General features: G+C 37.9%; 1 protein-coding gene across 1 annotated transcript in view; it reads left to right on the top strand.

Moving 5' to 3' along the window:
- The window catches only part of NCKAP5 (NCK associated protein 5), a 474,734-nt gene that overhangs the window by 230,687 nt on the left and 226,416 nt on the right, over nucleotides 1-17,631 (top strand). The gene's annotated exons all lie outside the window — the stretch shown is intronic.

Below are 17,631 nucleotides of genomic sequence, written 5' to 3' on the forward strand. Positions count from 1 at the left end.
ATACAGATAGGCCCAAAATGTGGCCCTATATTTTTCTTCCTAAAAATCTTTTGATTGTGTCCATGGTTTTCATTTATAGATCAGTCCCATAGGTAGGGTTTTTTAGTTTCAGACACTTCCTTTCATTCTAACAAAGACAAGCCAGTTTCAAAAGGTTCTGTCTACGCCAATACGTCTTTAGCAAATAGTGGTTTAAGCATGGTTCACTGAATAAAAGCAATCAGGACAAATGTCTATTATCTACTTTTTTTTCTTGCCCTATAAAAGAGGTATGTCCACCAATCCTCTTTGTTCTATACAAGGAATAGGTTGGTTGAGTGAGAAACTTTCTTGAAATTATCCTCAGGAAATATTATGTATATAATTCAGGGCATTCAATTTTGTTATATATTTCTCTTGTTAATGTATTTGTTAATAATTTTATATAGGGAAGAATTTCTTCTGGAGAGTGAGTTGAGAGGTGAGTTTTTGTTCCTTGATTGGCCCTGTTTGACCGCTCTAGCTACCTCTGAAACAGCAGTGGAAGGGAGTTGACTGATCATTAAGTGTCAGGAGATATGCCTTTATTTGGAAGGAAAAACTAACAGCTAAGACAGATTTTATACTCGCGTCTGAAAAGTGTTTGTTTGGATTCTCTAGTAACTACTTGTATTAATATGTTTATTGCCATAATTGACATTAATAACGTGATGTAATTGGACTGCTTTATTCAGCTGCATTCTTTCTAAAGTTTTGCTAGAAGTTTCTCATGCATTTGATATATGGTGACTTTTAATGGCACCATACAAACTTGGTATAAGGTCTGAAGGAGCGTCAGCCTTAATACAATGTCACTGTCAAAGTCTTGTACTGATTTCATTTCCATTAGTATTTCACAAACAGTAAAAGGTGACATTAGCAAGGAACAAAATTTATTTTCTAGTTTATCATAGTTGGGGGAGAATAATGAAATTACCATCTATTACCAGAACAGTTTGATAATATTAATGCCCGTGTCTGGTTGCTACTGTATAAACAAAAGATAAGGGCAGTATGTAAGTGTTCATTGACTGACTTTAAAGAGCATTTGGACCTGGTTTCACCTTTTCTGAGCTATGCCTATCTGATGCACCGTATGGAATATAGTGTGGATAACTGGAAAAAGTGTTGTTCTTAATGTGAATATAATGCCAGTTCATTTTTTTAATGTTATTTTATTGTAGAAATGAGTATCATTATTTCAAATTCCACACAAGTAGATCTGATTGCAAGTTTATATAAAGTGTTGTAAATATCCAAAAACGCAAATAGAAAGTCTTGTTTCCATGCCATTGAATTATGATAATGGGAAAATTCATTCCTGACATACTCCCACTACTGTCCCCATGAGTCAAAAGTTATGGCTGACATAAATATTTCACCTTTCTTTATCTCTCCATATTATACATGGAAACCCCTTATAACTTAATTTCTGATGGGAAGGCATACAAATTGCTAAGTTTATGTTATGCAGTTATTCATTCAGTTGTCACTTAGGTACTTAGAGAACATGTCTCATATTGTTTGCTTTTGTAGTTTAAATGGATTATTTAAGAATTAGGAGAAAGGGAATTAAAAGCTTATACTGAGCAATGAAAAAACGTGTTTCCCTAGTAACAAAAACCAAAGCATAAGTGAGGGAACCTGAAACTGGAACTTTACTTTGAAATCTTACCCTGTAGGCAGCTTATACAGCAAAAATGAAATACAGTTCAGCCAAGGAGAGTTTAAATAATAAGGGAAACCGAGATAAGATTTACCAGTCAAATGAGGGTCATGCATGATGCCATGTGATCCTGACAAAATGTACAATTAACCTTTTGTGTTATCAGACCTTTTTCCAATGCCTTCCAGGTTGTAATATTCCTCTATGAAAAGAAATTTAAACAAGCTAGAGCTAAGTGATAATGGGAATAGTAACAGGTGAAGATTGGTGCAGTGAAAAGATGAGTCTTGCTTAACCATTGAACCTGATTGACTGTGAATGTTACAGTCTATTTAGTTCAAGTCATGGTTAACATTTATTTATTTTCCAGTAATGATTGACTTGGAGTAAAATACTGTTTGAACATGCTTAGATATTATGGAACAAAAGTAAAGTTGTTCTGCTCTTGTATTATATTAACAATACATTGTTTTCTAAAACTACTAAAAATCTTCAGATTTAACAGTTAGTATGTATACAGATGTGGGAATATTTTCTACATCCTATTTTGGCTTATCTAGGATATCTGGCTAAGGTGCAGCATTTCATATTTTAATACATAATGTATTGCATTTGGAAAACTTCAAGTAAATATGATGACTTTCTAGAAAAGTTTATTGCAGTATTATAATACAGGCGGCACAGAGGTAACCTCATATTGCTTTTTTCCCTCCTCTTCTTACAGTATTGCCAGAAACTTGTTTGAATAAATATATATGCCAATGAACATTTCTTTTTTGCCCACTCCCAATCCTTTCCCACAGAGCTCAGTCATATACTGTACATTTTCTTCAGCTGATATCAGCAGTATCAGTCCTGCTTTCTGGACAGCTATCTTCACAGACACTAAATAAACTTCCTGACATATAGCTTAGGATGAGTGGCAAAAATGGACTTCAGAAATTACTCCTAGACAATGAATCTATTAATAAAAGATTAATATTGAGAGCATGAAAGTGAGCTGGAGTGTTTCCAAGGAGGAACTTGCCAAAATGATATCCAGGGGTTGGATTTCACTATTTCTGGCTCATTAAGTTTTTGTATGCTTATGCAGCTAATGATTGGAAGATGACAGTGGTAAGCTATAGAACCAAAATCCATATCAATAGTTTCACTTTAGTGCTCCATAACATATAGTTTGAGATTTGAATAACAAATGCCTTCTTACAGTACAATTTCATTAAAATTAAAGAAATATGTTCTAAATAATGTTTTAGGAAGTGAGTATGGCCAATAATCAGATGTTCCGAATTATATTTTAATATAAATAACAAAGGGTCTTATTGCAGACTTGCTGTATGAAGGTGGGTTTATTCTACGGTGGGGTGAGTTAAATGTGTGGTTTTAAGGTGAATGAACCCCTTGGCAATAACTGAGTTCACATTAACATATTTAGGTTTGGCTGGGTCAACCACACATTTAAATAAGGATTTTAAACAAAAGTCAATCTGTCTGTCAGTCTTTCTGTCTGTCTTTCTTTCTTCATATGGACTGGAAAGGACTGTATACTGACCTGCCAACTCAGAATTTGGCATGGGTTGGCTTCACATAAGAACTTCAGTATAATATGCTCCTGCTGACGCTCCAGTTGTTAGCACTCCTGTTGCTTTAAATCCCACTGACTCTAATATGCTGATGATTTGGGGTCCATTGCATATTCTTAGGTAATGGGTCAAGAGGTACTTTTTGCCTCCCCAGATGACAAGATTAGAAAACCGATTTTACTGCTCAAACTAAGTCACCACAATTGCAGAAAGTTACTAAAACCTGCCACTTATTCTGTGGAAACATGTTTACAACAGGATGTTGGAGTTCACTTCTCTCTTGCAATATTGTAGGAGTGACCTAGTGAAACCTGTTATAAATGGGAATAAAAAGAGGAGAAGGAGAATGTTGAAGAGGGAAGAAATGGAAAGAGAACAAAAAAAGAAACAATTCAGAAGAGTTTTATAAAATGTTGCAGTAGGATGAAGTCAGACAAGAATGGACATTGCATGTGGTATTTTACCATTTTGTTGAGCTTTTTAAAACTTGTTTTAAATTTAGTTTAAAATTGCTCTGTCCAAACTCAGTGACCTCATATAGGGACCTCAGATTTAGGAGGACTTCTTAGGAAAACTCTAATAGAAAACTACTATGTTATTGATTATTCACATGTTTATACAATACATGTGTGCTAGATTATGATCTTTAAATCTGTGCATTCGTGGCCTGTTGGGTGGTGTAGAGTATCCATGATGTACTGGGAGCCTGTAGATAGAATTTTTGTTTAGTGAGTAATATTTCTTTTTGGGATTGACTCATAGAAGTGTAGGACTGGAAGGGACCTTGAGACATCATCGAGTCTAGTGCTCTGCACTCAAGGCAGTACTAAGTAATAACTAGATCATACCTGACAGGTGTTTGTCTATCCTCTTCTTAAAAACCTCCAATGATGGAGATTCAACAACCTCCCTAGGCAGTTTGTTCCAGTGTTTAACTACCCTGTCAGTTAGGAAGTTTTTCTTAATGTCCAACCTAAATCTGCCTTGCTGCAATTTGAGCCCACTGCTTCTTGTCCTATCCCCAGAGGTTAAGGAGAACAGTTTTTCACCCTCCTCTTTGTCACAACCTTTTATGTACTTGAAAACTTTTCTCATCTCTCCCCTCCTGACCCCCAGTCTTCTCTTCTTCAGACTAAATAAACCCAATTTTTTCAATCTTTTTTCATAGGTCATGTTGTTTAGATCTTTAATCATTTTTGTTGCTCCCCTCTGGACTTTTTCCAATTTGTCCACATCTTTCCTGAAATATGGTTCACAGAACTGGACACAATACTGCAGTTGAGTTCTTATCAGTGCAGAGTTAAGTGGAAAAATTACTTTTCGTGTCTTGGGACTGGTCCACACTACACAATTAGGTCAACATAAGGCAGCTTATGTTGACCTAATTATGTCAGTGTCTACACTACAGCCTTTCTCCGGCCAGTGTAAGGGCCCTACTACACTGACGTAATAACTCCACCTCCATGAGAGGTGTAAGGCTTATGTCAGTGTAGTTGTATAGACACTGCCTTACTTACATCACCTCTTGGCTGTCTTGTCAATTTCACAGCACACCGAGAAATTAACAAGAAAGCCGGGCAGCTAGAGCTCAGCTGCACCTTGCTTCCCTGGACAGCTGGGTACCGGAATGAGAATGGACCCTGCTCCAGGCTTGGAGCTGGGGCGAGAAACATGGGTGGTTGCACCCTATGGTTCTGAGCTGTGAAATTGACAAGGCTGCCCAGCTCCTGGTGGGGAGGGCTGAGAAGCCCCTTGCAGCTTCTTTTCCTCTCTCCCAGTGCAGAACCGGGAGGCAAGAAGTCCCAGGCGACTTCCACCCCCTGTTCACGGTGGGGAACAGGGAGGTGAGAAGCCCTGGGTGACCTCCCCCCAGCTTACGGTGGGGTTTGGGAGGTGAGATGCCCCGGGCAGCTTCCCCTCTGCTCCCAGCAGGGAATGGAGCGGTGAGAAGTCCTGGACAGCTTCCCCACCCAGCTCCTGGCGGGGAATGTGGAGCAGGGTCGGGGGCAGCCCTCTAGGAGCCTGTGAGGCAGTTGGTGTCCCGGTAGGGAGCTGCCAGCGGAGTTGAGAGACCAGGCTCTCATCTTCCCACACTGCCCCTCATAGGTCGGTGGAAGCGCTCCTGCTGAGGACGTGCACCACTGACCCAAGAAGGGTAGTGTGGACATGAAGCACCTCAGTAATTACTGCAGTGGCTGTAAGTCAACCTAATATAGGTCAGTTTATGTTTCTAGTGTAGATATACCCTTGCTTACACCGCTCCTGCTGATATATCCCAGAATGATGTTCACTTTTTTTTGCAAGTGTTACACTATTGACTTGTATTTAGCTTGTGATCCACTATGACCCCCAGATCCCTTTCTGCAGTGCTTCTTTCTAGGCAGTCATTTACCATTTTGTATGTGTGCAACTGATTGTTCCTTCCTAAGTGGAGTACTTTGCATTTGTCCTTATTGAATTTCATCCTATTTACGTCATACCATTTCTCCAGTTTGTGCAGATCATTTTGAATTTTAACCCTATCCTCCAAAGCACTTGCAACCCCTCCCAGCTTGGTATCATCAGGAAACTTTATAAGTGTACTCTCTATTTAAATCATTGTTGAAGATATTGAACAGAATTGGCCTAGGATCAATCCCTGTGGGACCCCACTCAATATGCCTTCAGCTTGACTGTGAACCACAGATAACTACTCTATGGGAACAGTTTTCCAACCAATTATACACCCACCTTATAGTAGCTCCATCTAGGCTATATTTCCCTAGGTTGTTTGAGACAATCATGTAAAACAGTATTGAAAGCCTTGCTAAAGTCAAGATATACCATATCTACTGCTTCCCCCCTATCCACAAGGCATGTTACCCTGTCAAAGAAAGCTATTAGGTTGGTTTGACATGATTTGTTCTGGTTTTGGTTTTGACAAATCCATGTTCACTATTACTTATCACCTTATTATCTTCTAGGTGTTTGCAAATTGATTGCTTGATTATTTGCTCCATTATCTTTCCGGGTAATGAAGTTAAGATGACTGATCTGTAACTTCCCAGTTTATCCTTATTCCCCTCTTTGTAGATTGACACTATATTTGTCCTGTTCCTGTCCTCTGGAGTCTCTCCCATCTTCCATGATTTTTCAATGATAATCGCAAATGGCTCAGATATCTCCTCGGTCATCTCTTTGAGTACTCTAGGATGTATTTTCTCAGGCCCTGCTGACTTGAAGACATCAAACTTGTCTAAGTAATTTTTAACTGGTTCTTTTCCTATTTTAGCCTCATATCCCACCTCATTTTCACTGGTGTTCACTATGTAAGACATCCAATCACTACTAACCTTTTTGGTGAAAACTGAAACAAAAAGGGCACTTAGCACTTCCACCTTTCCACATTTTCTGTTATTGTCTTCCCCCCCACCTCACTGAGTAATGGGCCTACCCTGTCCTTGGTCTTTCTCTTGCTTCTAATGTGTTTGTAGAATGTTTTCTTGTTACCCTTCATGTCTCTAGCTGGTTTAATCTCATTTTGTAATTTGACCTAGTTTCCACTTTTTGTAGGACCTTTTTGATTTTCAGTTCATTGAAGATCTCCTGGTAAAGCCAGGGTGATCTTTTGCCATAATTCCTATCTTTCCTATGCAGTGGCCTTAATAATGTCTCTTTGAAAAACTTGCAACTGTCTTGAACTATTTTTCCTCTCAAACTTGATTCCCATGGTATCTTATCTACCAACTCCCTGAGTTTGCTAAAGTCTGCCTTCTTGAAATCCGTTATCTTTATTCTACTTTTTTCCCTCGTAGTGTTCCTTAGAATCATGAAGTCTATCATTTCATGATCACTTTCACCTAACCTGCCGTTCACTTTCAAATTCTTAACCAATTCATCCATATTTGCCAAAATCAAATCTACAAAGCCTCTCCCCTGAAATAAAAAAATGTTTCCAATGCATTCCAAGAATTTATTGGGTAATCTGTGTTCTGCTGTATTATTTTCCCAACAGATGTCTGAGTGCTTGAAATCCCCCATCACCTCCAAGTCCTGTGCTTTGGATGATTTTGTTAGTTGTTTAAAAAAAACCTCATCCACCTCTTCTTCCTGGTTAGGTGACCTATAGTAGACCCCTACCATGATGTCACCCTTGTTTTTACTCCTTTTATCTTTCCCTAGATACTTCCGACAAGTCTGTCTCCTATTTACATCTCAACCTCAGTGCAAGTGTATACATCTTTGATATAAAAGGCAAGACCTCCTCCCTTTTAGTCTGTCCTTCCTGAGCAAGCTGTACCCTTCTATACCTATACTCCAGTCGTGTGTATTAGTGGTGGTTATTCACTAGTATTTCTAGTTCTTCCGGTTTATTCCCCATACTTCTTGCATTACTTTACAGACCTCTAAGACACTGATTCGGCTTTCCCCTCTGTGTTCCCTCTTGTCTCCCCTTTGTCTCCTGCTATAATTGCCCATCCTCCCTCTGGATTCCAACCCTTCACCCAGGTCTCCATGTTTTTGACTTATCTGTGGACTTTCGTCTCCTGTCTCCCTTGAGCCTAGTTTGAATCTTGCCTCACTAGGTTAGCCAATCTGTATCCAAAGATCCTCTTCCCCTTGCTTGATAAGTGGACTCAATCTTTGCTTAGCAGTCCTTCTTCCCAGAACAGCATCCTGTGGTCAAGGAAGCCAAAGCCCTTCTGGAGACACCATCCATACAGCCTTCCAGGATGCATCTATCCCTGCCTGGACCCCTACCCTTGATGGGAAGGATTGAAGAGAACATATCCTGTGCTCCCAGCTCCTTCACCCTTACTCCCAGAACCCATTACTCACTTCTGATCTGTTCAGCGTCATAGCTTGCAGTATCATTAGTGCCCACATGGATGAGAAGCATTGGGTAGTAGTCAGAGGGCTGGATGACAATTCCCTCTGTAATGTCTCGGATACGGTCCCCCCTGGCAGGCAGCATGCCTCCTGGGATGCCATGTCAGGCTGACAGATGGGTGCTTCCGTCCCCTTCAGAAGGGAGTCATCAACCACCACTACCCTACGTTTCCTCTTGGGAGTGGTGGCTGCGATCCTCCCAGCCTTTGAGGCTCAACGCTTCTCCTTCTCCACCTTTGGGGGAGATTCCTCATCCCTTGTTGCCAAGGCAGCACAATAGTTCTTCATCACTATCACCAGTGGGTTAGGACCAGAGGTGGAGCACTGCCTACCACCCTGTGACAGAGCTATATCCTCCTCTCCTGGTGGTGTGACAGCTGTCCTCTCTAGCTAGATAGCTTCCTCAGCCTTGGGGTTACCATATGAATACTCTAGATGAATTCCTCATGTGCATGGATGCTCCTCAGCCTAGCCATCTCCTCCTTGTAGCTCTCCTACCGGCTTCCTGAGAGATTCCGTCAGCAAATCCCTGGACGGTCTCCCCAGTGTGGCTTTCTGTGAAAGGGAAATGCAGGCCAGAGACTCTGAAAATCCACACCAGGATGCATCCATGGTCAGGCTCTCTGTCTGGACACAGGCGTGGGTGGCGAAGACAGGAGCAGCACTGGCAGTGGCAATACAGCCTTTCCTAACCATATTGATTATATTACATTTCCTTCCCATAAATTCCATCTCAAACTCCGTTGTTTGCTGTCCCCTGTTTGCTAGCTCGCCTTGGTTGTTTAGCCTCTGGCTTTTAAACCTTTCTCTCCTAAATCAGCTCTACCCCCTTGTTAATGAAACAGGGGATGGTGATCTCAAGGCTGATTGAGGATGATCAAAGATGATCAAGGGAACAAAGGCTCAAACAGTCCCCAAATGCACAATCCCAACTGATTCTGTAACTTCAAGTAACCTGAAAGAAAGAGGAAAAAAGACCAAACATCCAAACAAGCTCACTCATCCTATGATTAAAACTCGCACCTTGTTCAACATGGTCAGTACATATTACAGAAGAAACCTTTCTGAAAATTTAGTGGATACTACCCTCTGTGCACTCCTTTTTTTGGGTAGATAGATCCCAGAAGCAGTGTGTGGGATCCTTAATGAAATTGTGCTTAGTCTTTGCACGTGGACTCTAAAGAGTGGGGATGTTCTTATATGAAGGCCAGGCACAACTGATTCTTACACGAAGAAACTATTGAACTGCATTTGCTGGTATATTTGCTTTGGGTTCAGTTAGGTAAGAGTATCACCATTGCCTGATGTGCAATGTGCTAAGATAGATTTATTGTCATTAAAATTAATTTAACAGCATCTTCTTTATTGCATTGCTGTACTTTTGATAGTGGTCCAAAGTACTTATGATCTGTGTTGTTTCAGTAAACCAATGAGGGATCATTCTTTATATTGAGAGGACTGCTTGTTGTAAACTGAAAGTTTGTTCTAATAGAATAAAGAAAGGGCAGCTGTGTTTATGTACCAACAGTCTGAAGTTTTCAGTTATTTGAATAACATCTTCCGTGTACAACTATAAAATGATTTTATCCACCATTACTTACTTGCTTGAATTGATTAATCAGCACCGTTAGAGTGGATGAATGGATATTGTAATGGATGATTGTAAATGTTGACTCATAGGTCCCACTTGAAAACAAACTGGCTGATCCAGCTTAATGAGGTTTTTCTGGAGTGTGTACAAATTTTAAATAATTAAAATTAAATTCAATCAGAGTCTGCTGTAATTATAACTGAAATTACATGGTTATCGTCCTTGCGGGGGGGGGGGAGGAGGAGGGAGGACGTTCAGTTATTTTAAATATTGGTGGGGTTTTTAATCTCAGACTGTACGTCTCTATGAATGGTCTCTTTGCAAAAGAGGTACCATCCAGAGTATTGACATTCACTTCTATTACAGTGTTCGCCAATACCTGGTTAACTCCAGCTTAGCTTTACCCTCTCCTTGTACAGATGTTCACAGTAAGGGCCCTAAAGATTGGCTGGTTGGGAGAGAGAAGTAGGATATTTTGGGGAATGTTGGATTTCACACAATGTGATAGGACTGGGATGGATCCATATCTGTGGAATTTTATTGCTTCCTGTTTCCTTGTTTAATAACACAATGCACTGTGCTAAATTTATATAGATGTGTTCATGCAAGTTATCAGTATTTTATATGCAGTCACAAAGAGCTTTGACGATCCAGCATCATTTAAGCTTAAAGCCAGTGGGAAAAGAGAGTTTTTATTTTATTAAATTCAGCAAATCTGTGTTTCTGATGGATGTGGAAGTTGTGTGTGTGACAATCCTTATCCTCTTATTTATTTATTTATGTATAGTCATTTTGGTGGTGCTCATCACCATACGACTTGAATGCATCTATCCATAATGGAACTTATGGGGGTGAAAAAGTCAGCAATATCAGGAAAATGGTGCTAAGAATGCCCTAAAATGTAGTAAATTATTGTTAAAATCAATTGGTCTGAGCATGCTGCTATTGGATAGCCAATGGAATTTTGCTTGAAGGATTGGGTCTGTCATGATGCACTACTCAACACACTAGTAATCAAAATAAATCTCTAGGATAGTGCAGAATAGGCTGACTGGACATAGCTGGGAGAATTTTGTGTTAAGTGAATCTTACAAAGAGACTTTTATTGGGTGTGCTTAAATAGAATGAATTTCTATTATCTAGCCTAAAAGTTACAACAGCACACATTTAAGTCTTCAAATTTATTCTTTAAAGACACACTTCAGAAATGTTCCTTAGATAAGACGAAGAACAGTTACATGTTCCTAATTCCAGGATGATGTACATTTTCTTAACTAAAGAAATAGTAGCAAACAAAATATTTAAAGGAAATTGCCCATCAAAATATATACAATGTTTCCATTTCTGGTGGAACATAAAACATTTCTTCTTTGTCACTTATTCCTTCAGCTAAACATTCTGTTCATTTTCAAATTCAAGGCATTAAGGATATGAGTAAAATAAATCTGAGTATCCTGCCCATAACAACAGCAACAAAAAACATAGCAGTCAAATATTGGGATTAAGTTTTCAGCTAAACTGAAAACGATAGTACTAAGAAGAGAGCTCCAGAGCAAACTCCATAAAACACAAGTGTATTGATATAAATAATTTTCAGTCAAAATGGCAGTGAAACTCTAAGTAAAATATGGATGGATAAAATGGCTGCTATTTAATGTGTCAGCATCTGCCAATAGTCACCAAACCGCAGTATTTGAACCACAACCGTTTTTCTCCATATTCAAAATAGAGGAGGTATCCGACGTATAACTGAGACTGTGTTTTGATAACTATTGGTGAGTGCTGCCTTTACAGTGACAACCCCTGTATTATTTATTTCTTTGTCAGATGATCCTGTCACTAACACTAACAAATATAGTGATGGTCCCTTTTTAGAAAGTTTGGATCCATATTTGAACACCTCCAAAGTTTAGATGTATAAAAGACAAGGTTACTTGCCCTATCTAATTTGGGACAAGAGAATAAGTAATCTCTCTACCATTATAGTATGTTCTGGAATACAAAGAGATGCACATTTAAAAAAACATTAAAATATATTAATGCTCAGCTCTTTCTATTTATGTTGAAATATTGATTATGAATAATAAGAAACATGTTTAATTTTCAGAATATCACAGCTCTATCATTTTAATATTTAACTACAGTACACAGCAAACCGCATTATTTGATGGTTAAGGAAAATAATGCCTTTCCGTGGCGTTATGCACACCTGCTCTTAGTTAAAATTGTGGTCTTCATCAGATTAATTTTTCAAAGAGATCATATGAAAAAGTTTCTGTTTACAGTAAATGATAAAAACAAAAAACAACTCTCCCTACCCCTTTGTGCCAAACAATGGCTTTGTGACTATTTTGAGTACTGGAGTGTTACTCTAGTGCTCCAGTAATAGAAGAGAGAAGCATTAGGCCTCTATAAGACATAATGCCTCCAGGGGCCCTTGAGGAAGTCCAGATAGGAGCAAATTGCTAGGCTTTTAACAATATGTAGCTTGGATTCTCCAGCTGATGCTTGCTAGTTAGTGGCAATTTGCAATACTTCCCAAGTTGTGAGTTTATTTTTATATAAGTAAAACACTGCTGACCGTGTTTTTGTTGTTCACATATCTATAGCTATCATTACATTGCATACACAGCATAAAAAGAGTTCATTGTAAATTTATGCAAAGTGTAGTCCCAAATATGTACGTTTTGTACAATACGCCTTTTCCTTACTGTGTGGTGTACATTTGATTTGTTTAAATGAAGTATTAGTGTTGTAATTCAATTCCATTGCTGTAGTTTATAGAGTATGTGATTCAAATGAAGATCTCAAGAAAATGTGGATATCCAAAAGTTAACAATAAAATTAAGAAAAATAAAAATATCTATAAGATTTCTCCCATACTGTATTAAAAATAATGAATAGCTGGCACACTGTATTCTTCTGCAAGGCTTCAGTTCAAACTGATTAACCTCAGATGATTGAAAAGATTTTCAAATCAGTTTCAGCAAAATTAGTGTTTTATTAGCATTTCATACTGGATTTTCATTGTTGTCATGGCTAATTATGAAACTTCTATATTTTGCCATGTATGTGTAATGTACTAACTATATCAGTGTACCTGATTTTAAGTTAAATTTTAATGCAACTGATTTTAATTTGGATCAGCTTGATTTCTGCATTTCAAATGTTTGATGTGTGTGTATATATACGTTAACTGCAAGGGTAACTTGCCATTTAACCTGTCCTTAATCTGTCTTTCCATTAACTTCATTGGCTTTTGGATTAGGCCCCTAGTAATTAATTTATGTTCAAAAGCTTGAAAGTTGATTTCCCTTACAAAGTTTTTGAGATGAGGTAACAAAAACTGAACTCGGTATTCAACTTGAGGTCCTACCATTGATTTCTGTAATGGAATTATAATATTTTCTGTATTTTTCTCTAGTCCTTTCTTAATATAGCCTAATACCTCATTTGCTTCTTTTATCACCACAGACTTTTGATCAGATGTTTTCAATGAGCTGTCCGGGTTGGGGCCGAGGGGTTCAGAGTTCAGGAGGGGGCTCAGGGCTGGGGTAGGGGGTTGGGGTGCGGGAGCCTGCCTTAGCCCCACTGCACTGCCGACTGGACTTTTAACGGCCTGGTCAGCGGTGCTTACCGGAGCTGCCAGAGTCCCTTTTCAACTGGGCTTTCTGGTCAAAAATTAGATACCTGGCAACCCTAACCCACACACTATTCCTCTTGAGTCAGTGGAAGCGTTCCTGGTGAGTACACGCACCACTGACAGAAGGAGGGTAGTGTGGACATGTAATTACTGCAGTGACTATAAGTTGATTTAACATAGGTTGACTTAAGTCTGTAGTGTAGACATGCTTCGTATGCAGGCACAGACTAGGATCCTTTGGACAGGCATGTTTTATTTCCAGAGACTTTGGCCTGCCTACAAGAAAAGGCAGCCCCTATCACTCGCAAAGAGAGAAGCTGAATGCAGGTTAAGTTGAACAAGTGGAACTTCATTAAACCTTGTGTACTGCTTTGGCTGAGTGTTTTCTAGTCTAATTTCCCTGTTTCCAGGGTATTTGCTCAATAACAGTCCCTCCAGGGAATATGGGCCCTCTGACTTCACTTCCACTGATCATGATGCACTCTGCAGCCTGGTCCATTTCTAGAAGAGTATGATGCATGTAAGTGTCTGTGACCTAGAAACTGCATATCTATCTTTCCTGCTATCCTTTTAACACACAAAGGGGATGATATGCACTACAATTGGGAAGTAACTTCATAGAACTCCTTTGTTAGCTCTTTTTTTCCTCTACAGATTTGGTATGTTGTTCCATTTATTTAACTCATCTTGAATACACTGTGTGTACAAACTCCAGATCTGAAAACCTTAGAAATAAACAGGAAGAAAATCCAGTATATTTTCTAATTAATTCTGAAGAGTCAGAAGAAATATAGAAAAATTTCATTCAACCAGTATTTTCATTCTTGTTTGGCATTCAGTAGATGTACTGTATATTCCCAAAGTGTTAGAATAGCCCAGGGGACAGTTGGCAAGAGTGACAATGAAGATGAAGACAATTCTTGCTGCTACCCACTGTGAAGGGATCTAAATAATTATAAATTCACTATATTTCTTTAAATCACTTTACAAAGCAGCTATGCTTAGCACTTTTTGGAGGAGACATTCCTGCTTCACTTGCAGAAGATGCTAATCATTCCTACAAAAGTTAGAATGTTAACGATTCAGATATACTTTTTTTAATACTCCTCTGCATTGTGTTTTTTTAATGAGAGGATATACTGAGTCTCTGTCAATGAGCCATCCTTATGTCATATAACTCTTTCCAAGTGGATTAGTGTTTTAAGAATAAGGAAATGTACAAATGATTTAGTAAGAATTTATGGAATGAAAAGTATATCTGATTTTCTGATTTGTGTTCAAAGTTTTCTTCTTATGAATTTTTAATGTCCCTTGAATTGTCCCTTTGTTCTTATTCTTAAAATAACTCCATAGTGAACAATAATGGTAACCACCTTCTCTTTTGTTTTGTGCAGTAGCATGTCCTCTAAAATAGACCCTGCACTAAATCTCTTCTCTCTCTCTCTTTTTTCCCCTCATAAATCAGTAAAAAAAACCAAAGTTCTTGTGCTATCAGTAATCTCATGACTCTGGAAATTACAATGTCTTGATCTTTTAGTATCTCATCCAGATGGGGGTCATCCAATAAAACTTTCCATACAATTACTGGCTCAATACTTCTGCAGTTTTCTATATGTTACACAGACAGGCCTTTAGCCAGTTTTTATTCTTGTTTTGAATGTGATCCCAGCTGTGAATAATATAAGAGTGTAGATGAGTGCTTGTTGGTTTAATTTTCAATGGGTTTAAGAATTCTATCCATTAATATTTTTTTCTGTGTGCCACTAGTTAAAAATTTTAGTCAGGTTTATAAGGCCCATTTATGAACAAAGCCATTTCACAGAATATAGTTCTCAAATTTTGGGCCTCCACTTTTTTTCTAATGCTTTATTTACAATAATACAATTACCCTGTGCTAGTTTGTGCTAATGACTGGGGAGACCCGTAGCCTGTTACCGCACATTGTGAATTTATAAGTGAGAAAATAGAATGAGAATGCATCACAAAATAATTTTTTTCATTTAAATTATTTATGAGAATGGATTAATTAGTGTATTATGAAGAAATCTAAAATATATTGTAAAAATAATGAATTTTTGAGAATATTAGACCTCACTGCTGAAATCTTAGCTGAGAAGAAAGACCACTATTTTTGTGTGCATATTACTTGGCATGGGAAATTAGTGAATCACATTGTAGTGAAGTTATACATTTGTTGCAGTTTAATGTGGTTATACATTTTATATAATAATTTTCAGTCTAGGGGATACCAAATCAATTTACAGACATCAACTGGTCATTCTATTCATACACAGGGATCATTCCATTCACCAAACAAATGCAGCAACGCCTGAGTAAAATACAGAAGCTGTTTAACAGCTCTTGGCAAGATTCAGCAAGTTAAATTGGGCAGTGAAAAATATCATCACAAACTGAAACAACAAATAGAAAATAATTACCCAGTAACGGATTATATGGAAGCCTTTATAATTGTAATAACATGTAGTGAAAACCTTCTTTTATGTCTTACCAAAAATGGTGCCTCCTAATGTCATGCTGGGTATTGGTTCAGAATAAGCGTAAGGGGAGGGTTTTGGAAGGAACTGACTAAGAAAGAAGGGAATTGACATTGTGAATCTCCAGCACCAATCTCTGCAGTAGGTAAGTGTCCCTACATCTGCCATTCATGTGGTGCAAGACCCACTTCCTTCTCTGGGTTGTGCTGGGGTAACACACTTAAGCATCTCCCTTTAATCAGGGCGAAAGTTAAAAGGACAATCTAGCCATAGTGTATGTGTTTAGTGGAGCCCAGGATCTGGCTCCAGAGATTTAATTACCTTCCCCTAGTTACTGGCAGCTAGGCTGTGAACTCCTTACTCTCATTGGTAAGCAGACACTGGCTGGTAAGAAGTCAATCTGGCCCTATATGATTTAAATGATTTTTTTTTTAAATTTCACCTGATTTTTACCACTACAAAGGTAAACTATGAAACAATATTATTACATACAAAGAAAAAAAGGGTATTTATCATTAGGTGATATAGAAACTGAAAAACTCCCAGATAGATATGCATTAAAGAAAACTAGACTAAAACAAGACTTAGCTGTTTTTCAGACCCCATAATCATTTTTTATGGGAAGTGTAGTCAAATAATGTTATCACTTTAAGAAGATATATGCTTGATCTGTCTTGTATTATGATGCATGGATCCACGAACAATACTAAACATCTGTACGGAATTATATCAGAAACAGGGAAAATGATCATAAAGTTATCTTTATAAATTATGAGGATTCGTATTCATAAAAAGTTGATCATGAAGAGAGAAAAATAGGCAGCTTGAGACAAAAAAGAATCCTTAATGTGTTCAAGTCAGAAACAGACACACACACTCGATTACATATTGCAGAACCAGTTAGATGAAGTAAATCATGTTAATTACTCTTGCACATTTGTTTTCAGTGCCCAGAAAACTATAACTATTTAAAATAAAGATGAATACAAGTTTATTACATACCAGTTACTGCATATAAAATTTTTTTTTACTTGTAAAGGATGTTTCTGTAGTAATTTTTTTTTATTTGAAGAGAGAGGTGTACGTTTTATACATTGGAAATTATATCCAATACTACACTTTTACGTAATTTTCAAGCAAAAATTGTCAATGTGATTCCAATTCTATTATGTTACACTGAAGAATACATATTGAATACTGAATATAGACACATAAATAATTCACTTTCATACCATTCCTCCAAAAATATTGTAAATAATATCAAGTCATTCTACAAGGATTAGTTAAAAGTAAATAATACCTTGTAATTTGTTGCCTTTCTCAAATTGCATTAGTAGAAATCCTGCTTCCTTTGTGTAGCCATTCTGTACACTATTGATTCAAAGGTAAATATTTTTATAGTTTAAAAAATTTCTTTAAAATCGATTTTCCCCCTTAAAACTATGAAAATCTATAAATTATGGAGTGAACCGTGAGAATATGCATGCTTCCTATTTCAGTCATTTTTCACATTTTGCTTATGTAATCTGTGTTATGGGCTATACTCTGTGACCAATCCGCAGAGGATGCCTCAAAGTGCCTGTGACAATTCTTAGCTTGAGAGTCTGGCTCATTAGCACAAACTCTAAAGACTCATTCTTTAGTGCTAGAGGTCATTGATGTTGGCCAAGGTGGTGGCCTTCGCACTTGCAGGTGTCTCACATTGGCATGGAACAGTACGATTCATAATGGCAGAAAAGGAGGAGCAGTAGGCAAATCTACTTGTG

The sequence above is a fragment of the Malaclemys terrapin genome, chromosome 11, assembly GCF_027887155.1.
Source record: "Malaclemys terrapin pileata isolate rMalTer1 chromosome 11, rMalTer1.hap1, whole genome shotgun sequence".
Classification (NCBI taxonomy): domain Eukaryota; kingdom Metazoa; phylum Chordata; order Testudines; family Emydidae; genus Malaclemys; species Malaclemys terrapin.